Source organism: Ranitomeya imitator, chromosome 6 (assembly GCF_032444005.1).
Source record: "Ranitomeya imitator isolate aRanImi1 chromosome 6, aRanImi1.pri, whole genome shotgun sequence".
Taxonomy (NCBI): domain Eukaryota; kingdom Metazoa; phylum Chordata; class Amphibia; order Anura; family Dendrobatidae; genus Ranitomeya; species Ranitomeya imitator.
The window spans coordinates 95,504,805-95,532,547 of NC_091287.1; the positions used below are offsets into that span (position 1 = coordinate 95,504,805).

Below are 27,743 nucleotides of genomic sequence, written 5' to 3' on the forward strand. Positions count from 1 at the left end.
AATTATAAGGAAAAACTTTTTTTAATAAATAACAAGGTTGGCCGAAGACTTTGTCTAAGTTTTTAATATTCTCCCTCTGCGTATTTGAGTTTGACAACTTTGTTTTATAGCTTTGACATATTATTTAAACCAAGGGTGAAAAACCTACAGCCCAGGGACCACCTGCTGCCTGCTATGCCATTATGTGGGGCTAACAGAAATACTATGTGTGGCTGTATGCATGAAGTTTTCATATCAGAAAAAAAGAGGAATGGCTCTGTGTCCTCCATAAATTTTAGGAGAAAGGGGTCCTTAACCTCTTTTTTCACTCCAGAAAGATGTACAGTGGGTACAGAAAGTATTCATACCTTTAAAATTTTCACTCTGTGTTTCATTGCAACCATTTGGTAAATTCAAAAAAGTTCATTTTTTTCTCATTAATGTACACCCTGCACCCCATCTTGACTGAAAACCCCAGAAATGTAGACATTTTTGCAAATTTATTAAAAAAGAAAAACTGATATCACATGGTCATAAGTAATCACACCCTTTGCTCTGTATTGCATAGAAGCATCCTTTTGAGCTAGTACAGCCATCAGTCAAGATGGGGTGCAGAGTGTACATTAATGTGAAAAAAATGAACTTTTTTGAATTTACCAAATGACTGCAATGAAACAAAGAGTGAAAAATTTCCAGGTGTCTAAATACATTCCGTGCCCACTGTATATGAGTTACAGGTGTCCAGCTATGCTTGTGACCTCAAAATTGTAGATTTTGGCATTTAAGGTTACAATGGGGAAAGCCACATTCACATGTGGCCTTCCCCTCTCCAGCTGCAGAGGGTGAAGTCTTCTCATAGGTGCGGGTTCCACTTTCTGGACGACTATGAGGTATTCATAACATACACTTTTGATATGTCAGAAATGTCTCAAATTGTAATACCTATTTTATCGACAATGACAATGTGACCCTCAGGTCAGAAAAGGCTGTGCACCCCTTACCTAGACTGTTGCTGTCAAAAGATGTCATAGACCTGTTCCCTGTAACCACCACTGACTAGAAAGAAGGGGTGCCATGTTCTTAGTACTCTGAAACAGTCTGTTATCATAAATATTCACACACCAATATCTTTGCAGTAGAGATTAAGAAATATTTTGAAATTCTAATTTAATTTAACCAACTTTGTCAAATTTTGTCCAAACTATTTAATTGACGGCAAATTGTAAGCCCTCCAATTTGGCTGGAAAGACATGAGTAACACTCTGAAGCTTCCTAGGACTATATTCAACTCACTTTAAGATTTTTAAAGTCAAAGTTTAGTAATGTCAAAGTGACCTCAACATACTGTGTATGGCTATGGATAAATGGATAGTAACCATTCTTCACTGTTGTGCTGTCACACTCTAATGTTCATTCAGTATTTTATGGCTTTCTGTTACTATGAGCGAAGTTGTGAGAAGTGACGTCCTTTAAATATCCAGATTCACCATAAGATAGCTGCTGCATTTCCTGCTTATGATTTTATACGGGCTCTAATAGTCCCTCCTGATTAGCTGTCTTATACCATTTGATTTGAATCATATCATCAAATCATTATGAGGACGCTTGACTAGATGTTCCTGAGGGTATGTGAGCCCTCTCTGCCTGAATCTTCTGCAACGACTCAAAGAAAGACGACCTTTTCAAGCAATTCATATGAATCAAACTGCAATTTATTTGAGTTCGCTGGGTTCGGAAAATTATTAAAAAATCCAACACAAATTCAATTTAGATCAAATCGATTCACTCATCTACTGTTTGTGAATGGGAATTTTCAATAACAGATCTTCAAGAAAGGAAGGGGCATGACACTGCAGCCTCTTATTTTTTAGCAATCTTCAACAAATTTTCATAAGAAATCTCAACTGTGGGTCATAGTAGTGCACAAGTCTATCTAGAAGACTTCTAGAGTTTGATTTTATTTTGTTGTGTCATATCCTATAAATGCACATTATCGCATACATACCTTATACACCTTGAATATATATATTCAAGGTGTAATCTGTAAATATGATGGGATGGTAATCCGAGAACCCAAGTAATTGTTTAGGAATATTTATATTGTCTGGTCATTATGCTCAGTAGGCATCATCCCTTCTGCTGTATGGAACTGACATTCCTTTCATTATGTCCTGTGTTGGAGTGAGGTTAACAGGTGCAGGGTTGTCTGCAGTGACGTGTGACTGGCACCTCCTACCTGTGCTACCTGTACAAACCCACAGCCTCCTGCACATTACTCGCTGTTCAGTGCTGGGATTGCTACGTCTCTCCACCTGGATCTACTGAGGACTATGAGTCCCAAAGACACCTGAATGTCACCTGCCGCCCTGACCAAGGGTCTATAGCTGGCACTGTGCTGGACACCTGCTCTCCTTGTTGCTGTTTTCCTTCCCTGCTCCTGTGAGATTCGTAAGAAAACACAGAGGTGCTGCTTACAGGTGAGCACTGGCCTCCTGGGACCCTGCGGCTATGGCACCCAGAACAGTAGAAGTGATGAGATATTGTGTATCCAGTGTATAAGTCCTCCATACTGGATGCTAGAACGCCTACATTCGGGATGTTTTTCAGAATTAGGATATATTAGAAGTAAAGTTCTGGGTACTTGAGTTTAGATGGCTAATTTATTATTAACTATTTATTGTTAACTTTGATTATATGTAGCAGAAATATGTTTGATGTTGAGTTGACTGCTCAAAATAGAAAAAAGCGTGAAAGCTGATAACATCTGTCTCCAGGGGACTTCTAAAAAATTCATTTTTGCATGTTAGAAGGTAATTCCCATATATATCTCCTAGATATACTGTATATAGCTGCAATGATCATTTCTTGGGGTGTCTGTGAGCACTGATTCTAGAGGTGGACATGACCCTTTGATGAACGCTTGAACCCCTTGCATTGCAGTGATGGCTGTCTCTGGGCTAATATACTGGAGGACCATTGAAAACACTTACTCTTCATTTTGTGTGGTTTGTTAGAGTTTTCCAGTGTTGCAAATCTATAAATCTAGTTCCATGCACAGTGGATTTTTTTTTTAAACACAGTAGTTTTTTATGCACTTTTTTCAAGCCAAAACCAGAAGGTTATTCAGCGAAAGGGAGGCGTACAAGTTATTTCTTTGTTTCCTGTAACTTTGAATCCACTTATAGCCTTGGCACAGAAAAGCATTATGTGTGAAACCACCTGGAATGACGTTTAAGTACTTGAGGAAACCCCCACAAGGAGCCTCAAACTCACAGACCCCAACCATGAAGAGTCACAAGATAGATGGATTTCCCCTTTTAATTCACTGTTTACAAATGCTGAGCTTTCTTCTAAATACCATGTATGACCAGATGGTAAAAATGTAGTACCACAACCAAATTTATAAAAGGCTACAATTATGAGAGGAAATAGGAAACATGCATTGTGCAGAATAATATGTGAATATTTCCCTGGGTACACACACGCATGCAAATAGTAAAGGTTTCTCTAAGCCAGTCTATGGCTATACTACGTATTCTTTTTAGAAGCGTTGGCTTCATTTAGCTGTGTGATAAAAATTTTATCTGATCCTTCGGTTTTGTGTAAATAAAGTGAAGTCATTGTATGAGGAAAAGTTATGCAACATTCTAATATGCTCTGACTTTCATTAACTCACCATATTCAAGGTCTCCATTACTTGTCAGTAACTGGAAACATTCATGTTTACATCCAGACGCTGAATAAGACTGATTACAATTGCATCCAATCTAGGAAATCATCAGAGAGACTCAGTTTACATCTGCATTTGTCATTTTCCATTGTCCTTCCTTGTAATAGGAGCAGAATAATGAACCTGATGGTAATGGTGGATCTGTCACACGATGGACACCAGGAGGCACCCAATGGACTGCATTGACTATAATGGTGTTCCACGGGTTTCCGTCAAGGTGTCCTTGACATATATGTACTGTATATCATTTTCCTTGATATATATATATATCTTAACTGTGATTTCGCTACCAACAAGCCTTATGTTGTTAAGTGGCCAAAGCTCTGGGCAAAAACTTAGCTTAAGGCCTCATTCAGACATCTGTTTTTCGAGTATCTGTTTCTCAAGGACGAGTTATTCACGGGTAGAAGGCACACCCATTATGGTCTATGGGACTTTTCACAAGTATGTATTTTTAGAGTGTGCGTACTGGCAAAAAAAAAACGAGCACAGACATGTCCATTTTTTATCCAAGTACACGGATCAAGATCACACATACTATTCTGGACATCATAGCTTGTGAATGAGGCCGGTTTCACATTCAGTGGCTCCGGTACGTGAGGTGACAGTTTCCTCACGTACCGGAGACACTGACTCACGTAGACACATTAAAATCAATGTGTCTCCTGCACATGTCAGCGGGTTTTCACAGACAGTGTGTCTGTTTGAAAAACACGGAGACATGTCAGTGTTTGTGGGGGGGCACGTATCACACGGACCCATTAAAGTCTATGGGTCCATGTAAACACGTACCGCACACGGATGCTGTCCGAGTGCCGTCTGTGTGCCGACTGGATACCACACGCACTGTGCAGGAGACAGCGCTAGAGTTAAGAGCTGTCCCCTGCTTTGGGTGCTGAATCCGGAATTCATTCCTTCTTCCCAGCAGGTTTGCTGGAGAGAAGAAATGAAAAATCATTGTTTTTTTATTTTTTTTGTTGTTAAAATAAAGTTCCCGGTAATCTACCCCCTCCCACCCCCTGTGCGCCCGCCCGCTGACATTAAAATACTTACCCAGCTACCTCGATGCTTCCTCTCAGCGTCGCTGCTTGTCCTGTATGAGCGGTCACGTGGTGCCACACATTACAGTGAAGAATATGCGGCTCCACCTCCCATAGGGGGACGGTGGACCCGGACACGGATAACTATGGTACCGATTTTTCCGTTAGCGGAATTATCTGGACGTGTGGGACAGGCCTGAGAGAGGATCTATGTGAAATGTTGAGTGCTCCTCAAAGGCCATGTTCACACATTCAGTATTTGATCAGCATTTTACATCTGTATTTGTAAGCTAAAACCAGGAGTGGGTGATAAATACAGAAGTGATGACGTGTTTCTATTATACTTTTCCTCAGATTGTTCCACTCTTGGTTTTGGCTTACAAATACTGATGTAAAAATTATGCAAAATACTGACCAAAATACTGAACATGGCCTTAGGCTGTATTCCCATGATGATTTTTTGATGTTGCGTATTTTCACTGGGTTGAAAACTCTGTGTCTTACAGTTCTAGCAAAGTGGATTGGATTTATAGAAATCTCATGCCCACTGTGCTTTTTGGTTAAAAAATAGTATTAGACTTACCGCTAATTCGGTTTCTAGGAACCTTCCACGACAGCAGTATCGCAGTATCGGAGGATGTCACCCCGCCCTAATAGGGGACAGGAAACAGAGAGGTTAAATACCCTCCCCTTCCTGCAACCACCAGTGTTTTTTCTGGACACAGTAGCATGTATAGTTACCACTTAGTGCAGGAATCATACAATAAGAATATCAGATAGGGAGGGAAATTAGTGCTGTTGTGGAAGGTTCCTAGAAACCGAATTACCGGTAAGTCTAATTCTATTTTCTCCAGTCACCTTCCACGACAGCAGTATCGGAGTGATACCAACAGCTAATTTCTTTAGGGAGGGACAACTGCCTGCAGAACACGTCTGCCAAACGATAGGTCCCTATCGAAATTTAGCCTGTAATGCCTGGTGAAAGTATGGATTGACGACCAGGTGGCAGCTCTGCATATCTGCTCAGACGATGCGTTCCCTCTCTCTACCCAGGACGTCGAGACTGAATGGGTGGAGTGAACTTTTAGCGATGCCGGGGGTGCAAGCTTCTGGGATGAGTATGCAAGACAAATGGCCTGTTTGATCCAGTTAGCGATCGTACTTTTAGCCGCTTTCTTGCCTTTATTCCATCCTGACCACTGGACGAAAAGGTTTTGGTCTATCCTCCAACCCTTCGTTTGTTGGAGGTAGAAGAGGACCACCCTGCGGACATCCAGGGTGTGAAAGGTTTCTTCCTTCGGATTAGAGGGATTTGGACAGAATGAGGGTAGAATGATATCCTGACTTCTGTGGAAGTCCAAGACCACCTTAGGTATAAAGGAAGGGTCTAGCTTAAGGATTATGCTATCCATGGTTATGGTTAGGTATGGCTCCTGTATTGATAAAGCCTGTAACTCTCCTATACGCCTAGCCGTAGTGATTGCTACTAGGAAGACAGTCTTGAGGGTCGGGATTTTTAAGCTGATGTCTGATAAGGGCTCAAAGGGGTCTCTGGTCAGACTATTTAGTACAAGGTTGAAATCCCAAGGAGGGGTCTGGACCTGGAGCCTAGGATGAATCCTAGCCGCAGATGTCATGAAACATTTAACCCAACGGTGGCCTGCTAAATCCTGATGAAAAAAATGAACCTAGTGCCGACACCTGAACTTTTAAGGTGCTAGGTGAGAGCCCTAACTCCAATCCCTTTTGGAGAAATTGTAATATTTGAGCGATGTTGAGATGAAATGGATCAGGTATGTTTGGGGCACACCAGGATGAATTTTTTTTCCAAACCTTGCCATAGATGGCATTAGTCAGGGTCGGACTGGGGCACCGGGACACCGGAGAATCCTCCGGTGGGCCCCGCCCCCCATCTCCTGCCTCCTTCATTTGTGCCTGCCCTGCATGCTCATAGCTTGCGCACAGCAGTGCGCACTTTATTGTATAGACGGCACAGCTGGCAGACTGCACAGGTGATGGGAAGTGCAGGAGCAGCTCCTTCACATCACCTGCTGCCGCTGCCATTACTCTGCCAGGAGAGCTGTGTGTGCAGAGTGCCGACGCTCACTTCAGCCAGCACAGTCAGAGGAACAGCTGACTCTGACTGTGAGGCTGAGAGCAGACATGCACAGCTGCACACAGCAGCTGACCGGCAGTCACCTGTTTCCTGTGCTGGGTATGATCTCTGCTCCTCTTCCACAATCCACAAAGCCCTGGGCAGCAGTGTAAACGCTGATTAGCTGCAATTCAGCCAATCAGCGTTAGTTTTCTTTGTGTGAGCTCACAGCACAGCTCAGGCAAGGAGCTGTGCTGTGATTGGTCAGCAGTCCTACCCAAGCAGCAGTGGAGCAGAAGGAGTCTGATGGCTGCAGTCAGAGTCACTGTGACTGTAAGTAAATAAGTCTATGATGCCTGCACAGAGGCAGTTAGGGGAGGGGGTCCCATTCATCCTAAAGGTGACATAGGGGAGGGGGCCCACAGTGATATTCTAATTTTCTTGTGGGTCCCCTCCCCTATTGTGTCATCCACCTCTATTTTACTGTGGCTCCCCTTTCCCTCTCTGACTAGGCCCATAGGAAATCAGAGGTGACATAGTGGGGGAGGGGGCCCACAGGAAAATAGAGGTAGCACAGTGGGGGAGGGGACACACAGGAAAAGAGGTGACAGTGGGGGAGGGGGCCCACAGGAAAATAGAGGTAGCACAGTGGGGGAGGGGACACACAGGAAAAGAGGTGACAGTGGGAGAGGGGGCCCACAGGAAAATAGAGGTAGCACAGTGGGGGAGGGGGCCCACAGGAAAAGAGGTGACAGTGGGGGAGGGGGCCCACAGGAAAATAGAGGTAGCACAGTGGGGGAGGGGACACACAGGAAAAGAGGTGACAGTGGGGGAGGGGGCCCACAGGAAAATAGAGGTAGCACAGTGGGGGAGGGGGCCCACAGGAAAATAGAGGTAGCACAGTGGGGGAGGGGGCCCACAGGAAAAGAGGTGACAGTGGGGGAGGGGGCCCACAGGAAAATAGAGGTAGCCCCGTGGGGGAGGGGACACACAGGAAAATAGAGGTAGCACAGTGGGGGAGGGGGCCCACAGGAAAATAGAGGTAGCACAGTGGGGGAGGGGGCCCACAGGAAAAGAGGTGACAGTGGGGGAGGGGGCCCACAGGAAAATAGAGGTAGCACAGTGGGGGAGGGGACACACAGGAAAAGAGGTGACAGTGGGAGAGGGGGCCCACAGGAAAATAGAAGTAGCACAGTGGGGGAGGGGGCCCACAGGAAAAGAGGTGACAGTGGGGGAGGGGGCCCACAGGAAAATAGAAGTAGCACAGTGGGGGAGGGGGCCCACAGGAAAAGAGGTGACAGTGGGGGAGGGGGCCCACAGGAAAATAGAGGTAGCACAGTGGGGGAGGGGGCCCACAGGAAAATAGAGGTAGCACAGTGGGGGAGGGGACACACAGGAAAATAGAGGTGACACAGTGGGGGAGGGGGCCCACAGGAAAATAGAGGTAGCACAGTGGGGGAGGGGGCCCACAGGAAAATAGAGGTGACAGTGGGGGAGGGGGCCCACAGGAAAATAGAGGTAGCACAGTGGGGGAGGGGGCCCACAGGATATTGGGTGACACAGTGGTGAAGGGGGCCCACGGGAAAATAGAGGTGACACAGTGGGGGAGGGGGCCCACAGGAAAATAGAGGTAGCACAGTGGGGGAGGGGGCCCACAGGATATTGGGTGACACAGTGGTGAAGGGGGCCCACGGGAAAATAGAGGTGACACAGTGGGGGAGGGGGCCCACAGGAAAATAGAGGTGACAGTGGGGGAGGGGGCCCACAGGAAAATAGAGGTGACACAGTGGGGGAGGGGGCCCACAGGAAAATAGAGGTGACAGTGGGGGAGGGGGCCCACAGGAAAATAGAGGTGACACAGTGGGGGAGGGGGCCCACAGGAAAATAGAGGTGACAGTGGGGGAGGGGGCCCACAGGAAACTAGAGGTGACAGTGGGGGAGGGGGCCCACAGGAAAATAGAGGTGACACAGTGGGGGAGGGAGCCCACGGGAAAATAGAGGTGACACACTGGGGGAGGGGGCCCACAGGAAAATAGAGGTAGCACAGTGGGGGAGGGGGCCCACAGGATATTGGGTGACACAGTGGTGAAGGGAGCCCACAGGAAAATAGAGGTGACAGTGGGGGAGGGAGCCCACAGGATATTGGGTGACACAGTGGTGAAGGGGGTCCTCAGGTAACACCTTTACGACATCAGCCTTACATGTATGGCGCGTGTTAAATGCCAGTGTCAATCTCTGACAGCAGCATATAACACATGCCAACATGCGTGCGCATCATTCTCTCACCCATTGGCGCCCATGATGTGATCGTGGGTCGCTGATGGGTTGTAATGACAGCCAGGGGTCTTCTTCCTGTAGCCGAGCTTTAAAGGAGACTGTGATTTCTGCTATCTGCAGTGATGCTGTGGCATCACTGTATTTAATGGCACATGCGATTGGATGATCGCATCCTCATGTCCTCTAAGGGGGCTATCTGTACCAGTGAAAGGTAAAAACAAAATTTAAAAAATTCCTAAAAGTTCAAATCACCCCTTTTTAGTCAATTGAAAATAAATATATTTAAAAAATAAAAAAACAACACATATTTGGCATTGCTGGGTTCAGAAACGTCCGATCTATCAAAATATAAAAACAATTAACTCGATCAGTAAACACCGTAAACAGAAACAACTCAAGAACGCCAAATGTCCTTTTTTCGGGTCGCCACAATTCCACAAAAAAAGCTATAACAAGTGATGAAAAAAATCACATCTATACCAAAATCATACTAATAAAAACAATGTCTCGCCCCCAACAGAGAGCTTCCCTGTGCGTAATAAAATACGCAGCAGTCGCCGTCTTCTGCCGCTGTGTCGTTGCTTCTGTCTGAAATATGGCCACCGGTAAGTATTTTACTACACACACTGGACCTACATTACTGCTCTCCTGTGTGGTGTAGTAAATAGAGATGTATGTATATATATATCTGTCAGCTCTCCCGTGTGGTGTAGTATATAGAGGATCTGTCAGCTCTCCTGTGTGGTGTAGTATATGGAGGATCTGTCGGCTCTCCCGTGTGGTGTAGTATATAGAGGATCTGTCGGCTCTCCCGTGTAGTGTAGTATATAGAGGATCTGTCGGCTCTCCCGTGTAGTGTAGTATATAGAGGATCTGTCAGCTCTCCCGTGTGGTGTAGTATATAGAGGATCTGTCGGCTCTCCTGTGTGGTGTAGTATATAGGGGATCTGTCAGCTCTCCTGTGTGGTGTAGTATATAGAGGATCTGTCAGCTCTCCTGTGTGGTGTAGTATATAGGGGATCTGTCAGCTCTCCCGTGTAGTGTAGTATATAGGGGATCTGTCAGCTCTCCCGGGTGGTGTAGTATATAGAGGATCTGTCAGCTCTCCTGTGTGGTGTAGTATATAGAGGATCTGTCAGCTCTCCTGTGTGGTGTAGTATATAGAGGATCTGTCAGCTCTCCTGTGTGGTGTAGTATATAGAGGATCTGTCAGCTCTCCTGTGTGGTGTAGTATATAGAGGATCTGTCAGCTCTCCTGTGTGGTGTGGTATATAGAGGATCTGTCAGCTCTCCCGTGTGGTGTAGTATATAGAGGATCTGTCAGCTCTCCCGTGTGGTGTAGTATATAGGGGATCTGTCAGCTCTCCCGTGTGGTGTAGTATATAGAGGATCTGTCAGCTCTCCCGTGTGGTGTAGTATATAGAGGATCTGTCAGCTCTCCTGTGTGGTGTGGTATATAGAGGATCTGTCAGCTCTCCTGTGTGGGGTGGTATATAGGATATATCCTGTGTGGTATTTTTAAACGGCATGGTGGGCCCCAAGAATGATTTTTCTCTGGTGGGCCCAAGGTACTCCAGTCCGACGCTGGCATTAGTTATAGGTTTCCTACTTTTTTGTAGGGTTTGAATGACGTCATCTGAGAGACCTCTAGCTCTCAGTAACCAGGCTGCTAGTTTCAGCCTGTGTATGTCTGGGTGTAGTAGTGGTCCCTGCTGAAGAAGGGCTACTATCTGAGGTAGAAATATCGGGCCTTCCAGAGACATGTCTGTTAGTACGCCGTACCAGCTTCTTCCTGGCCACATCGGTGCTACCAGAATTGTTGTGACTCGATCAGCCCGGATCTTCTGTAACGTTCTTGGCAACATGGGAATTGGTGGAAAGGCGTATGCCAGAGCAAACTTCCAAGGATGGAGATGGCGTCCAGTTCCTGAGCCCCGCCTGATCGGTTGAGGGAGAAGAAAGTTCTTGACTTTGTGTTGTGACTGTTGGCAAACAGATCCACATTGGGACTTCCCCATCTCCGGACTAGGGATAGGAACACTTCTTGGTTCAAGGACCATTCTCCAGGATGGAAATCTCTCCTGCTTAGGAAGTCCACCTGGGCATTGTCTGACCCCTTTATGTGTACTGCCGAGATGGGCAGGAGATGTCTTTCTCCCCAGGATAAAATCCTTGCAGTGTTTGATTTTAGGCTGGTGTATTTCGTGCCTCCCTGGTGTCGGAGGTAGGCCACTGTAGTTGTGTTGTCGGACATTATCCGTACATGGTGACCCTGGATGAGGACAGATGCAGCTTTTAGCGCCTCCTCCACTGTTTTCAGTTCTCTCAGATTTGAGGATCTGGACCTGATGCTTGGGGGCCACAACCCCTGGAAGTGGGAACCTTTTATTATGGCGCCCCAACCTCTCTGGCTCACATCTGTTGTAAGCACCTTCAGAGGCATTTGATCCCAGCTGACTCCTCCTCTCCTGTCATGGAAGGTGACTGGAGAAACTCAGAAGAATCTTTACTGGAATTGTAAGATGCTGCATTTTAAAACAACAAAAATACACATTTGGGGTATACAATATAAAATATTTGCTTTTGTGTCCTGGTAAAACATTTTCAAAACGTGCCTTGTGACGAAACACATTAGGACCTTACCAGTTAATAATCCGTTCCATAGTCAGCAGTATGCTATGACTTTATCTGCCTCTGGCTGTTTATGAGACAGAAATAGTGTGCAGTAATTTACTTGCAGGTCATTTTTGGCTGACAGCTTGGGATAATTCACCTTGACAATGAAATGATTGCTAACTGGCTGTAGCAGGTAACTGCATGAAAGGTAATCCCTGATTAGAGCTGTCCTTCAACTTCCCCTTGTCAATTGTGTTCAAAGAGAAATTGTCCTATATAATAATAATCTATTTATATAGCGCCAAGATATTCTGCAGCGCTTTACAGGTTGCACACATTATCATCTCTGTCCTCGATGGGGCTCACAATCTAAATTCCATGTCAGTATGTCTTTGGAGTGTGAGAACCCGGAGGAAACCCACGCAAACATGGGGAGAACATACAGACTCCTTGCAGATGTTGTCCTTGGTGGGATTTGAACCCAAGACTCCAGCGCTGCAGTGCTAACCACTGAGCCACCGTGCTTCCCATATATGCAGATAAACAAAAATTACTCAATACAGTCCAGACTGTGGTACTCTGACCACTTGACGTACACCAGGCCAAAAAAATTGCTCCATGGGCTTGGGAGATTTCCCTGGTGTATAGTAGGAGGGAACTAAATGCACATACATTATTCCTAATATTATCTGCTCTATGAATTAATTAAAACTTTTAGCCAATTTTTATATAAACTTAAGGCAATATTTACCTTAGATTTATTGCAGATTTTCCATATTCTGGATTTTCAAACGTTGCAATATAACAGGAGATTTTCAAAGTAAAGCAGTTTATTTAAAAAGTGACATACCAAAAAGAGACAAAAAGTCACAGCTGAAAAAATAAAACCACAATAAAAATGCATGTAAAAAAAATGCAGTGAAAATTAAAGGAACCTTATGTAGCTAATTGGTGCAGAGATACTGCAGACAATCTGCAACAGAAACCAAGTTTTCATAATAAGTATTAGGGCTCTTTCTCACTTGCGAGACATACGTCCGAGTCTCACAGGTTAAAACCCTCCTCTGGTGCCGACGCTCCGCTCCCAAGTGCCGGCGCCAGAGGAGGATTTTAACCTGCGAGACTCGGACGTATGTCTCGCAAGTGAAAAGGAGCCCTTAGGAGCGTTTCTGATGTTGCAGCATTTCTGCACCAACCAGCATTGGGTTATTTCTGTTTTTCAGTGCATTTTTAAGGCTACGTTCCCACGACGAGATTTTGTTGCGTTTCTGATGCAGTATATTTTTGATGCATCAAAAATGCGGCGTTTTACAGTTCCAGCAAAGTGTATGAGATTTATGGAGAACTCCTGCTCATTGTGCTACTTTATTTGTTACGTAGACTGACCTGCAGTGCGTTGTTGAAATCCACAACATGTCCATTTCTCTTGTGAGTATGCTGAGTTTTATGTGTGGATTTTCCCAAGGAAAAAAATGCACATAAGTTTTTAGTACGTTTCTTTGGCAGAAACATATCAAAATGCATGTTATCTGCACATAACTATATCAATAAAATGTTGTCAAAGCCAAATTTCAGGAAGTATCAAAAACAAAGCAGCTTTATTTACAACACGACACACCAACAAGAGATAAAAACGCAGGGTCAAAAATGCAATAAAATGCATGATAAAAAACAACGTGCACAAAAACGCAATAAAAAATAGCATATAGCCTAATTTAAATAGGTGTAGAAATTCTGCGGCATGGAACGTAGCCTAAGGGCAGTCTCACACGTCCAGATAATTCCGGTACCGGAAAAATCGGTACCGGAATTATCCGTGTGCCCGTGCGTTTCTGTGGCACATCAGTGTGGCACATGAGTGGCAGACGTGTGCCGCCCATGTGCCCACTGGGTACCACACGCACCGTGCTGGGTATCACACACACCAGCATCTGGTGCTGAAGCCGCCATTCATATCTTCCCTGCAGCAGCGTTTGCTGTAGAGAAGATATGAATATTCCTTTTTTTTTTTAAGTTTCTCGTGTTTAAAATAAAGGTCCATGTCCCCACCCCCCTCCCACCCCCTGTGCGCCTGCCCGCTGTTCTTAAAATACTCACCCGGCTCCCTCGCTGACTGGTGCTGCTTCCTATCCTGGCCGCACCTTCTACTGTATGCGGTCACGTGGGGCCGCTCATTTACAGTAATGAATATGCGGATCCACCCCTATGGGAGGTGGAGCCGCATATTCATGACTAATCGGCGGCCCCACATGACCGCTCATACAGTAGAAGGTGCGGCCAGGACAGGAAGCAGCGCCAGCGAGGGAGCGAGCCGGGTGAGTATTTTAAGAACAGCGGGCAGGCGCACAGGGGGTGGGAGGGGGGTGGGGACATGGAGCTTTATTTTAAACGCGAGAAACTTTAAAAAAAAAAGGAATATTCATATCTTCTCTACAGCAAACGCTGATGCAGAGAAGATATGAATGGCGGCTTCAGCACCAGTGGGGGGGACAGCGCTTATAGTAGCGCTGTCTCCTGCACGGCACACGGACTGCACATGGACAATGTCCGTGTGCGGTACGTGTTTTACACGGACCCATTGACTTTAATGGGTCCGTGTAATCCATGCGCTCCCACGAACACTGACAGTCCGCAAAAAATCAATGACATCTGCACAGATGCATTGATTTTAATGTGTCTACGTGTGTCAGTGGCTCCGGTACGTGAGGAAACTGTCACCTCACGTACCGGAGACACTGACGTGTGAAACCGGCCTAATATGCATTTTATCTCTCTCTTTCCCGCTGCAGTGTTTCTTTCCTTTTGGGGCGTCATATTTTAAATAAAACTGCCTTGCTTTGAAAACTTCCTATCACTTGGCTGTGGTAAAACTAGATAAAATCATGTGTGGATTACATTCGTTTTTCGCAAATTTCCCCTGTTGTAATAAAAACGCATGGGCATACAGACGGCATGGACCCACAGGCCGTACACCGATGGTAAAAACAGACACATAGACTGTACACTGCATGTAAAAACGGATAAATGGACTGTACACAGATAGTAAAAAAAGGGTACATGGACCATACAGTAATGGTAAAACGGGCACACAGCCCGTACACTGATGGCAAAACGGGCACACAGACCGTACACTGATGGCAAAACGGGCACACAGACCGTACACTGATGGTAAAAAGGGGCACACAGACCGTATAGTAATGGTAAAAGGACACACGGACCATACACGGATGGTAAAACGGACACACGGACCGTACACTGATGGTAAAAAGGAGCACACAGACCGTACAGTGATGGTAAAGGGACACACGGACCATACACTGATGGCAAAACGGGCACACAGACCATGCACTGATGGTAAAAAGGGGCACACAGACCGTATAGTAATGGTAAAAGGACACACGGACCATACACGGATGGTAAAACGGACACACGGACCGTACACTGATGGTAAAAAGGGGCACACAGACCGTACAGTGATGGTAAAGGGACACACGGACCATACACGGATGGTAAAACGGACACACGGACCTTACACTGATGGTAAAAAAGGGTACATTGGCCGTACACTGATGGAAAAAACAGACACACGGACAGTACACCAATGGTAAAAATGGACACATGGACCGTACACTGCTGGTAAAAACGGGCACACAGACCATACACTGATGGTAAAACGGACAAACGGACCGTACGCTAATGGTAAAAATGGACGCAAGAATCATACACTATTAACACACTTATCCAAAACAATGATGACACCGGTACCATTTTTTCACGTATGTGTTTAAAAACGTACATGTAAATAAGGCCTAAGTGCAAGTTTGCACATTGCATATTTGCTGCAGATTTCCTTTGCAGATTTCAGCAACAACAAGTTGCAGAAAATTTCTACACAAAAAAAGTGTAGTACCGTATGTCAATTCCTTATATAGGACACATGGATTTCATACTTTGCCATGCAAAGGGAGGCCTTTATGTCAAATTTGTTGCAAATTCCACATGTTGCAGATATACTGCTACACATGAACATATTCTAAGTCTGTGTGCCCACGATGAGTTTCTAATGCTGAATATTTTCGCTGCTTCAATAACGCGGCTTCTTACAGTTCCAGCTAAGTGGATGGGAGGTGTAAAAATCTTCTGCCCACTGTGCTTTATTTTACTCAGCGCTATCTGAACTGCGGTGCTTGTTTGACATCCGCAACGTATCAATTTCTTGGACGCTGAGTTTTAAGTGCAGATTTTTCTAATAAACTTGCATCAGATGTGTAAAATCCACAGAAAAAAAATGAATGCGTTTTTATCACATTTCTGTAGCGAATACACATAAAAAGCATGTAATGCGCACATGACTATATTAATAACGTTTTGTCAAAGCCAAACACCAGGAGGTATCAAAAACAAAAGAACTAGAGGCAAAACATGCAGTGCCAAAAATGTATGCATGTAAAAAAAACACAATGAAAAAACTCAAGTAACCTAATCTGCTTAATATGTGCAGAAAGTCTCAAACAGCTAAAACTCATTGTGGGAACGAAGCTTATTCCCATATGGTTGGTACATTCCTATCCTTCCCTATATACCTCTCTACTTTTCATGAGTGTTTGTATGTTTGTTGGTTTCTGTTATCCCTGTTTTGTCTTTGTCTACCTTTCATTTCTGTCCCATACCTCATGGGATTGGGGAGGGGAAAGAATCAGGGTTTAACAGGGGAATAGTAAGGACAGAGACTCGGGCCTCTCTACCTTCAAGAGTATCCCCGGGACAGGGATAGTTAGATTGCCAGTTCCAACGACAGTTTGAGGTCCCCCTTCCTTACCGAAGACCGTCACAACGTAACAGTAAATATATAAGGGTGCGCATAGTGTAGTGACATAATGGTGTCCATAATATAATGCCATAGTAGTGTCCATAGTAATGATATACAATGGCTTGCGAAAATATTTGCCCCCTTGGCTTTTTACCTATTTTGTTACATTACAACCAGTGCTTAAATAATTTTGTAATCCAACTTGTGTGTAATACATCAACACTAAATAGTATAAATTCGTGAAGTGAGAAAAATATAGGAATAAATAAAGTTTACGGAATCAAATACCGTATATACTCGAGTATAAGCCAAGATTTTCAGGCTGAAAGTGCCCCTCTCGGCTTATACCCGAGTCATGGTCGGCGGCAGGGTTGGCGGGTGAGGGGGAGAGGGCGCTGAGGCATACTTACCCGCTTCCGGGGCTCCTGGCGCTGTCCCTGCAGTCCCACGGTCTCCGGGTGCTGCAGCTCTTCCCCTGTTCAGCGGTCACGTGGGACCGCTTATTAAAGTAATGAATATGGACTCCACTCCCATAGGGGTGGAGCCGCATATTCATTTCTCTAATGAGCGGTAATGGTGACCGCTGATAGAGGAAGAGGCTGCGGCACCCGGAGACCATCTGTCCGGGGGCAGGAGCTGGACGCCGGGAGCAGGTATGTATTACATATTCACCTGTCCACGTTCCACCCGCCGGGCGCCGTTCTGTCTTCGCGTCCTCTTGCGCTGACTGTTAAGGTCAGAGGGCACGATGACACATATAGTGTGCGCCGCCCTCTGCTTGATCAGTCAGTGCGGAGAGACGCCGAGATGGGACGCTGAGGAGCTGCAAGCAAGAGAGGTGAGTATGGCATTTTTTTTTTATTGCAGCAGCAGCAATGGCACAGCTTTATACGGAGCATCTATGGGGCAATAATGAACGGTGCAGAGCACTATATGGCAGCTATGGGACAATAATGAACGGTGCAGAGCACTATATGGCACAGCTATGGGGCAATAATGAACGGTGCAGAGCACTATATGGCACAGCTATGGGGCAATAATGAACGTGCAGAGCACTATATGTCACAGCTATGGGGCAATAATGAACGGTGCAGAGCACTATATGGCACAGCTTTCTATGGTACATCTATGGGGCAATAATGAACGGTGCAGAGCATTATATGTGGGGCACAGCTTTATATGGAGCATCTTATGGGGCAATAATGAACAGTATGGAGCATTATATGTGGCACAGCTTTATATGGAGCATCTTATGGGGCAATAATGAAAGGTATGGAGCATCTATTTTTATTTTTGAAATTCACCGGTAGCTGCTGCATTTCCCACCCTAGGCTTATACTCGAGTCAATAAGTTTTCCCAGTTTTTTGTGGCAAAATTAGGGGGGTCGGCTTATACTCGGGTCAGCTTATACTCGAGTATATATGGTAACTAAAAATTGGCATGTGCATTTGTATTCACACCTTTTGCTATGAAACCCCCCCAAAATTTTATTGCACGCAATTTCCTTCATAAATCACATGCTTAATGAAAAGGAAGTCCACCTGTGTGCAATCTAAGTGTCACATGGTCTGTCAGCATATACACACCTTTTCTGAAAGGCCACAGAGGCTGCAACACCATTAACAAGAGGCACCACTAACCAAACACCATGAAGACCAAGATGTAACAAGTCAGGAACAAAGTTGTTGAGAAGTGATGGTTGGGTTACAAAAATATATCCCAATCTCTGATGATCCCCCCGGAGCACCATCAAATCCATTATCATCAAATGGAAGGAACATGGTACTACAGCAAAACCTGTCAAGAGAGGGTCGCTCACCAAAACTCTCAGCCTGGTCAAGGAGGGCATTAATCAGAGAGGCAGTACAGAGACCAAAGGTGACCCTGAAGGAGCTGCAGAGTTCCTAAGCAGAGACTAGAGTACCTCTCCATACGACTACAATAAGCTTCATAAGGTGGCCGTTATTGAAAAGTGGGCAGAAAAAAGCCTTTACTTACACACAAAAATTGTAAAGCTAGTTTTTGAGTTTGCCAAAAGACAAGTAGGACACTCCCCAAATGTGTGTAGCAAGGTGCTGTAGTCAGATGAGACCAAAATGTAACTTTTTGGTCACCATGGTCAGCGCTTTGTCTAGCATCAAACCAACACAACTCGTCACCAACAAGAACAGCCTCCTCAAAGTGAAACAAGGTGGTGGCAGCATCATGCTGTGGGGATGTTTTTCAGCATCAAAGACAGGGAAAATGGTCTGACTTGAGGGGAAGATGAATGGTGCAATATTCTTGAGTAAAAGCTGTTTCATTCTGTCAGTGATTTGAGACTGGTATGGAAGTTCACTTTCCATCAAGGCAATGATGCAAGGCATACTGCTAAAGTAACACTCAAGTGGTTTAAGGGGAAACATGTAAATGTCAAAGCCCAGACCTTAACCCAATTGAGAATTTGTGGCCAGACTTGAAGATTGTTGTTCACTAGAGGAAGCCATCTAATTTGAAAGAGCTGGAGCTGTTTTGCCTTGATAAATGGGCAAAAATCCCACTGGCAAGGTATGGAAAGCTCATAGACACTTATCCAAAACTAGATTGTGGCCCGATTCTAACGCATCGGGTATTCTAGAATATGCATGTCCCCGTAGTATATGGGCAATGATGATTCCAGAATTCGCGGCAGACTGTGCCCGTCGCTGATTGGTCGAGGCAACCTTTATGACATAATCGTCGCCATGGCAACCATTATGACATCATCGTCGCTGTGCCGGTCGCTGATTGGTCGAGGCCTGGCGGCCCCGACCAATCAGAGACACGGGATTTCTACGTCGATGCTGTCCCCGTTGCTGATTGGTCAAGGCCTGGCGGCCTCGACCAATCAGAGAGGCGGGATTTCCAGGACAGACAGACAGACAGACAAAGACAGACAGACAGACCGAAAAACCCTTAGACAATTATATATATAGATGTCTTGCAGCTGTAATTGCTGCAAAAGGAGACTCTACAAAGTACTCACTTTACGGGGTGAATAATTATGCACACTTAAAGTTTCAGTTATTTTGTCCTATTAGATGTTTCTTTCATAATAAAAAGAAAACCAAATGTTCTCAGTTGTAGTCATGTTCTTTACATGAACTGATGCAAACCCTCAAAAAGACAGTAACATTGCAGGTTGTGAGGTAGCAAGACACAAAAAATGCCGAAGGGGATGAATAATTTCAAAAGCCACTGTAATGGTGTACATAGTGATAGGACATAGTGGTTTCCATTGTGTAATGATGTAATGTGTCTATAGTGTAAGGACAGAATGGTGTCCATAGCGTGTGGACATAGTGGTGCCCATAGTGTCATAAGATATTGTTGTCCATAATATAAGGACATAGTGGTGTCTATAGTGTAATGACATAGTGGTGTCCATTGTAATGATATAATGGTGTCCATAGGGTAATGACATAGTGGAGCAGAGCTTATTTTATAGTACATCTATTCTATATCATTGCCCAATAAAAGATCTTGTACAGCAGAATGCCAAGTACTGACACATAAATCTGATTTACAGGACATACTTGTGTAGGGTATGGATATTGGAAAATGTACTGTATATGATTTAAAAGTGATTGACTAACGCAAGAAATAATTTTCCCTTTTCTTATTCTATGAGCTGAATGTGGCTGGGTCTCATAAAGTGAGGATGATGAAGAGTAGTAAGCGCTAAAGAGCTGACACTCGGTAGCCATGTGAGACTACTACTCCTGTGATAAAACTACCTGTTTCACTGTGATACTAGTAATATTTCATAGCACTGTTCGATTTTAGTAAGCATGCTATGGGTCACTAGATATTGTAGGTAACACTTGATGCCATGCAGAGGTATACACATGTGACTGATGCCTCTCATCTGATTTCAGGATTCTTAGGGCAGTGCTGGTTTGCTGTAAAGACTATTGTCTGCCAAATGTTTAACCCTGAAAGTAATGGTAATGCCAAATCCCTGGCACGATAAAATGTTTACACTGCAAGCAATGAACAGGTGTATTCAGGGCCAGGTCACTTGACAAAGGCAATGCTAGGTGGATGAATTACCTGTGTTACATCATACATATTAATACTACAGCATTCCCTTTCCCCTTGAGTTTTTGTGGTGCTTTTCCTATTGATGTAAATCAGAGAAAGGACTTTTATAAACTATTTTATTTAATGAGCTTCAGCTCAATCTCTGGCCATGGTGACTTGATGGATGAACGCTGTGTAGGAAGATTATCTTGTCCATGCCTAGGTAGGTCCACCAGGGTCTTCTGTGCTGTTATATTGATTGTATCAGAACATCTTCACCTTGTTTCTTCTATTCTTCCAACCATGATGTCCTTCTCCAGCGATTGCTCTTTCCATATGATTGTGCCAAAGTAGGGAAGTCGTAGCTTGGTGATCCTTGCTTCCAGTGACAATGTCTCGCTTGATTTATTTCAAGATTGATTTGTTTGTTCTTCTTGCCATCCATGGTACTGATAGCATCCTTCTCCAGCACCACATTTTGAAGGTACTGATTCTTCTTCTGTCTTGTTTCTTTAATATCCAAGTTTCGCCTCTATGTTACTACACAAAAGACCAGACTTTGTAAGAGCCGTGTCTTCTTTGCCAGTGAAATGTTCCTCAATTTGAAGACCTTGTCCAGTGACTGCATTGTTGATTTGCCCATAGCTATTCTCCTATTGACTTCTGGTGTCATCACTGCATCCTGAGTGATTATTGATCCGAGTTGTTTGAAGTCCTTTACAATTTCCAGTTTGTTGTCGTTCATCTCAAATGTATCCCGGTCCTACCTGGCAGTAGTCAATATCTTTGTCTTCTTTGTATTGAGTAGGAGTCCCCTGTTCGAGCTTTCCTTCTTTACACTACTTACTAAGTAATTCATTCCATATACGCTTGTTGCAATCAATGTTGCATCGTCTGTGTATTTTTAGATTGTTCATGATTCGTCCATCAAATTTCAGCCTTCCTCAAAATAGCTTCTGCATATAAATTGAACAGAAATGGTGACAGGTTGCAGCCTTGTCTGATGCCTCGCTCTACTCTAAACCATGTTGTGTCGCCATCTTCCGTTCGGACTGTTGCTTCTAGGTCGATGTAAAGTTCCTAATGAGGCTAAACAAATGGTTTGGCACACCTATATCATTCATGGTATTCCAAAGTTTCTGGTGATCAACACAGTCAAAGGCTTTGCTGTAGTTGATGAAGCAAAATAGATCTTGTATTCTTTGGCCTTTTCCATTATCCATCTAATATTAGCACTTACTGTACACCTCTTGTTCCTCTGCCTTTTCTGAATCCTTATTCTTCTGGCAGCTCTTTGTCAAAGTAAGGCTGTAGCCTTCTTTGTAGGATCTTCAGAAGTTTTTTGTGGCATAAGGTATGAGCGCAATAGTCTGATAGTTTCCACAGTTGGTAGCATCTCTCTTCTCTGGAATAGGAATAAACTCCAATCTTCCCCAGTCCTTAGGACATGTACCAGTTGTCCATGTCTGTTGACACGGGCATGTGATGACATCAACTGCTGCTTCAGAAGACTTTAATATAATTTTTATTATTATTTATTTATAAACTACATGTGCTTAATTATTTAGTGCAGTTTTGCAATAGATTTGTTAGAAATATCTCTAGCAACATTTATAGCCAGGTTCTGATTTATGAATTTTTAATGCAGCGTCCATTCCAGGGACATAGCTAGAAGAGACTACTAGGTTCGGCAGAAGAGTTTATGATAAAGTTTGCACTTTGTGATCATAATAAAATTGCCCCTGTTTAAAGCGCCTCTACAAAGTAGCCACCATGTAGCACGATTTAGTAGTAAAATGAGAAATAATTTGACACAGTGATTAGAAGAACTGGTGGCAACTTTCCTATAGACTTGATCCACCGAGAAACCATGTCACCATTTCTGCTTACAACGTGATAACATTTCATGCATTGTGCCCCCTCCCTATGTATAATTAAACAATGGACGTGATCATGTCAAGCACATCGTATTATATTGCAATCAGTTACTTCCTATAATTCACATAAAGGGAAATATTGTCCTTTCTCAATATCATCAAATCCAATCGAATAAATGCAATAAACTAATAAAGGATATCTTCGAAAATGAAGTTCCCCAACACCATTGTACTATTAGTTTTATCAGGCACATCAAAAGGCAATTTCCTGAATCTCTATTATGATAGTAAAACAGGTGTAACTAAAAAATGGCTCAGTCTGATGGTAGAGGACAACACAAGGAAATATGGTTATAAGTTAGCTCTGATGAATTTAAAGGGGCTGTCCCATTTTTAAGGCATATAGAAGCATATGGCATAATTGTTTGATAGATGTGGGTCCCTTCGCAGTGACCCGCATAAGTCTCCAGATCATTGATAAAGGCGCTTAGGTGTGGTTTCTGAGGAGAGCCAAGTCTTGGCCAAACAATTGCCTTCATGTATGTAGCTTCACAAAACAGTATGGCACTGTAGAAAACAGTCCACTGTAGACTGATTCGATATATAAATAGACAGTTTCAATAACAGGGTTTTTCTTAAGAAATGCTCACAAATAACTTGTTTTGCTTTGCTCAATCAACTCCGAATAACTAAGTAAACCAAACGCACAGGCGAAACCAAAATCTAATTTGTATCTGTTCATGTCTGTATCTACGTGTTCCTTCAGCGAATTTACACAGCACGCCCTACTCAGCTGTCTGATTAGAAAGGCCTGCAACAAATTATGTTGTTTCGGCCTGACCACTGTTTGCAGTGTTTGACTAAGGATGGGTGCATACTCCGAAAATGAATACAGGGAGGCTTGATTCACGTTAGATACAACATGGTCAAACCGGTGTTTGCCTAGTTTTTATTACACGGGTAAAGACATGAGGTTCTTAGTGCACATTTTAATCAAAATGTGTCAGCCCATATGGCAGCAATAAGGCAGCCTTATTTAGATGGGACCCTATATTCTTATTTATATGGAACACTTTCGTTATGCTTAGATCTCAAATGGGGAGCAACAGGATCCGGGTATGCTTTATTCTAATTTAAATCAGACTTGGTCAAATGGGGGGATAGGGTACATGATCAGCGTAGAGGTAGGCACATTATCCTTGTGTGGGAAGCACCATCTATCATATCAAATTAGCATGAAGATGCTCATACACCGCCAAGGCTAGCAGATTGGTTTTTAGACTTTGATGAAAATATGCGGAAAGTGCCTCATATTTTAAAGTTTGCAGCAATAGTCTAATTCATATATTCAAAGTCGCAGAGTAGCTTTGTGTTTGTCTGAGGAGAAAGTCCCAAAACAAATGTATTGTCCTGCTTGACGCGTTTTAATACTTCTTTTTCATAACCTAATGTTAACAAATGTTAAAATACAGTATGTCATTTTTTATTATGAAGTCTCGTGATAGACCTGCTTTAAAGCCATTCTTTACACAATCTTTCCTATTCACTTATATAACATTTCTGTATCTAACCCCATATTTCTCAATATTGCAGAAGGAGAGTTAAGAAGAACTGAGGATATTCACGTCAACTTGGACTAAGGATAAAACTGATCATGGCAGAAAGTGCTACAGGAAAGAGTAGCACCAACAACTGGTGGAAATCACTGACTGTTCGTAAAAAACCTAAGGAGATTTCTGTTTATACTTCAGAAAACTCTGAGGACAGGTCATGGGGAGTAGTCGGTGGATCCCTAAGTTCCTCCCCTGGGTCTAGAGAAAATCAACACCCTAACTCAATGTCTAGTAGTGCAACAGAACTCAATAATGACGCCAAGTCGGATAAGTCACATGCTGCCAACACTGGTAGGAGGAACCTCAAGATTTCTCGCTCAGGAAGGTTCAAGGAGAAGAGGAAAGTTCGTGCCACTTTACCAGATAGCTCAAATTTCTTTCAAGAGAACCCATCTTCACATTCAAACGATGAGAGACAATGAAGTCTAAGGAATCATGCTAACTAGAGACCAATCAAATATTGCATCAAAAGGCTGCTGAAGGGCCATTTCTGCTTTTTTTGTGATTCGCTTGGCATCAACACTTTGCATTGTGTCACTGTGGTTTAATGCCATGCTTATTGGTACGGGAGTTAGTTCATCAATATAACAAGGACATATTGTGTGTTTCATAGTCAAAGGGCAAAAAAAAAAGTTTTCTGTCTAAAGGTTGGTGTTCGTGAAAGTTAATTGCATTTATAAAATGTAATTGTACAATAGATTTATCTATGAAAAGATAAATCTCTATAAAAGCAAGGACTTTTGAGAAACAAATCTAAGATGAAGATTAAGGTCTGTACTTGATACATGGTGCTAAGATGTAGCACTAATTATTTTTTAATTTCTGGTGACTTGAGAAGCTTTATCACAGTGGCTTCCAAGCTGCATCTCTCCAGCTGTTGCCGAACTGCTATTCCGAGCTGACTTGGAGTAGTAGATCTGCAAAACCAGATGAGTGACAGGTAGTGTAGGACAATACTGCTTCATTACTTCTGTTCTATGTCGCCATTTAGCTGCATTAACATGTCAGGTTAATGGATATTCACAAGTGTAGAATTTGTTACAAAATTTCTAAAACTTAAGCATACGTATTTCTAGTTATTGTCCAAATGCCTATAAAATACACAGATTAGCAACTTTGCAAGTACTACTGATTATAAAACCACCTACTGTTTTGTACCTCTATATACAGACTTATGTGGTCACCTCCATTGGAGTCTACAACGGGGGTGGGGAATCTTTTTCCTGCGAAGGGCCATTTGGATATTTATACCACACTTCTGGGGCCGTACAAATTGTGCGCCAACTCCAACCATAATGTACATCTTGACGCTGGCACTGATGTCAAGGCGTATGCTTTCATTGCACATGCCTCAGAGTTCAGAAGTGAACACTGTGTGATCATGATCACAGAGCAAGAAGAAATTAATGGGCCCGCGGCCATCAAATATACCCACCGGCACAATCAATGCGGTGCCTGGTAATCTGCCCAATGTCCAGATAAAAGGTCATCGAGGGCTGTAAATGGCTTGCAGGCCTGAGGTTCCTCACTCCTGGTCTACAAAACCCTGTGTATTCTTATCTCCACTGCCTTGGTCAGAAGCTAGAAGACACTACCTTTAAAATTAGTCCTATCACTATAAGGCTGGTTTCACACGTCAGTGCCTCCGGTACGTGTACTGACAGTTTTCTCACATACCGGAGACACTGACACACATAGACCCATTCAAATGAATGGGTCTATGCAGAAGTCAGCACGATTTCACAAACCGTGTGTCCGTGTGCAAAACACGCTGACATGTCTGTTTTGTGCAGCTGCAAGGATCACACAGACCCATACAAATCATGGGTCCGCGTAAACACGTACCGCACACAGATTCCGTCCATGTGCCATCCATGTGCTGTCCGTGTGCTTTTTTAAAGTCATGCGGTTAAAATTGAAACAAATTGCTTCACTACACAGATGCCACATGGATGCCACACGGATGGTACACACGGACACACGGATAGCACACGGATGTTCCACATGGACACGGATGTCTCCGGTACCGTGTTTACAGGTACTGGAAATATCAGGACGTGTGAAACCGGCCTAAATATGATTATTTTGGAACAATCACAATGAGGAGAATTTCAAGACTGGCATTTCACATACACGTGTTGACATCAAAAACACGCGGACGTCAGGTGCACCAAATTTATTCAGAGGTGCAGACCCCTTTTAAGCTTGGTGCATCCTGAGCTGCTGGTGTGCCAGAAAATAAAATCTGCCATAGATTTTCTGCAGTACAATTTGTCACACAGTGGACAGTCCCTGCACCCCGTTTAGCTAAGCCTCATCAAGTTTTTTTTAGAAAAGTGATAAGTTGGTACAAAAAAGTAAAAAAGTCACAAAATGTTTGGGAAATAAGACGTTTTCAAATTTAAATGATAAGCTCCCCCTGTGTTTTTTGTTGTTGCAAACTCCAGTAAAATGAATGGAAAAGGCATAGAAATGTTTGTAACAAGTTTGTCATGTGTGAAGATACAGTAATAGCACCAATGCTTTTCATGAAACCCAAGACGATTGTAACATGAAAAAATATCGACTTGCCTATTGTCAAAGATTTCATAATTGAAGGATCCATTATTTATTTTTTTAAAGATAGCGGAGATTTCTATATCACAACTTTTTTTTCTATATTCTGATAACATTTAAATTTATTTCTTAATGTAAAATTTGGGCCTTTTTTGATAAAGGCTAAAAGGATTTACTGCTTTGAAGAGTCGCTGAGCAGATTAATTTTGTTCTGATTTAGAACCTTTATAAAGAATCACTCTCCTCAAGTGCACTTTGAACTGGAATATTTTCGTAGTTTTCTAGTCGTGTAGTTAGGGAGGGGCTGCTTTTGTATGTTTAAAGAAAAAAAAACTTCTGATCAAATATTTTATAATTGGTGTTCATTCCATCCGTGAAGATGGATGCCGAAATGCCATTGCTCTAATGAAAATTAAAAAAAAAATGTTGACACTGAGGCACGATTCATCGCTTTATTTCGAACGTTTTGGTCTGAACTTACTAGAATAAATATAGGCCTCATTCAGATGTCTGTTTTTCACGTACATGTTCAATCCATTTTTTTCACATATAGATCTTGTACCAGTTAGGCCACGTGCACACATGGAGTATTTGGTATGTTTTTTACCTCAGTATTTGTAAGACAGAACCAGGAGTGGAACAATCAGAGGAAAAGTATAACAGAAACATGTCACCACACTTCTGCATTTTTCACCCACTCCTGGGGTACAAACTAGTATTTTTACTGCGTCCAAAGCGCTGTCTTATTTTGAACACAGGTAAGTCCGCAAGTGGATTTACCGCATTCAATATATTTCTATAGATGTAACTTTTGTTGAGTCTCCACATCGGAAATTGACATCCTGCAGTCTTGAAAAACGTGCTGCATGTCAGTCTCCACAGGTGAAATCCCATACACCATGCTGTAACATCTGGCCGCTGCGGTTTTGACACTACATAAATATGCAGCGCCTAACCCGCATGAGTTCTGGATTGTAGGCACCCACCCTAATAGTCTATGGACATATTTTGTGTCGAAAAATAAATAAAGCCACCATTTTTATCCAGTTTGCTGATCTAACTCCAAATGAATGGGTCTGTAAAAAAAAAAGAGGATAGTACTCAGATG

The 27,743-nt window shown here is 43.4% G+C and overlaps 1 long non-coding RNA gene across 1 annotated transcript; it reads left to right on the forward strand.

The window, feature by feature from the left end:
- The first annotated feature begins 2,248 nt into the window (after nucleotides 1-2,248).
- LOC138642040 (uncharacterized) lies at nucleotides 2,249-27,071 on the forward strand. The gene is made up of 2 exons (XR_011313988.1): nucleotides 2,249-2,456; nucleotides 24,060-27,071. It is a non-coding gene; the product is annotated as an uncharacterized lncRNA (long non-coding RNA).
- The last annotated feature ends 672 nt before the right edge of the window (nucleotides 27,072-27,743 follow it).